A 1,501-nucleotide genomic window follows, 5' to 3' on the forward strand; every position below is an offset into this window, starting at 1 on the left:
ATTTCTTCAGCAAGCAAACATGATCTTTCATCCCTTGAACTTCAAATCCTTCAGGTTGTTTCATGTAGATTTGTTCCTCCAACTCACCATGCAAGAATTCCGTTTTGACATCTAGTTGCTCAAGTTCTAGATCAAAGTGAGCTACAATTGCAAGTAGGATGCGAATAGAGCTATGTTTTACCACAGGAGAGAAAACTTCATTGAAATCAATGCCTTCTCTTTATGTAAAACCTTTGGCCACTAATCGCGCCTTGAATCTTGCATCTTCAACTCCAGGGATTCCTTCCTTATTCTTGAAGACCCATTTGCATCCAACAATCTTTTGAGCCTTTGGCCGCTTCACAAGAACCCGGGTATGATTCTTATGAAGAGACTCAATTTCCTCTATCATGGTAGAAATCCATTTGGAAGCTTCTTTGTTGTTGATAGCTTCTTCATATGATTGTGGTTCACAATTACTGATATCATCAGCAACATTTAGAGCGTATGACACCAGATCAGCATAACCATACTTTTCTGGAGGTTTTATATGTCTTATTTGCATGTCCCTACTAGCCAACTGATAATGTTGTAATTGGGAGATGTCAATATCAGTACATGCATCATGGACTTCTTCTTCTTGATCAAGTGTTTTTTCTTTTGTTAGCTCCACCTCAAACTCCACTTTCTCCAAGATATTAGGATCTTCATTTTCACTTGATGACTTTGTATGAGGCTTCAACATTTCAGCTTCATTAAAAGTAACATCTCTACTAATAATGCACTTTCTTTTCTCTGGCCACCATAACTTATATCCTATTACACCATCAGGATATCCAAGAAAAATGCATTTCAATGCTCTTGCATCAAGTTTTCCTTCTTTGTTATGAGCATATGCAAGACAACCCAATATCCTCAAATTTTCATAATTTGTCGGAATACCCGACCACATCTCTTCTGGGGTTTTAAAACCAATGGTCGTTGATGGACATCTACTGATCAAGTAACAAGCTGTACTGATAGCTTTCGCCCAAAATTCTTTTGGCAATCCAGCATTTGACAACATACATCTTGTCCTTTCAAGTAAGGTTCTGTTCATTTGTTCTACAAGTCCATTTTGTTGTGGATTGTGTCTCACGATATAATGTCTGACAATACCATGATCCTTGCAAAAATTTCCGAATTATCTGCTGTAGAACTCTAGACCATTGTCAGTTCTCAGTCTCTTGATCTTTCTCCCGGTTTGTTTTTCGATCAAGGTTTTCCACTGTTTGAACTTGACAAATGCTTCACTTTTGTGTTTCAAAATGAAGATCCACACCTTCCTTGAATAGTCATCAATGAATGTTAACATGTATCTGCTACCACCATGAGAAGGTACTTGGGAAGGACCCCATAAGTCAGAATGTACATAATCCAACGTCCACTTGTTTGATGAACTGCAACATTGAATTTTATCCGACATTGCTTTCCGAAAACACAATGTTCACAAAAGTCTACCTTCCCGACTTGTTGACCACAT

This window comes from Lupinus angustifolius, chromosome LG08 (genome assembly GCF_001865875.1).
Source record: "Lupinus angustifolius cultivar Tanjil chromosome LG08, LupAngTanjil_v1.0, whole genome shotgun sequence".
NCBI lineage: Eukaryota > Viridiplantae > Streptophyta > Magnoliopsida > Fabales > Fabaceae > Lupinus > Lupinus angustifolius.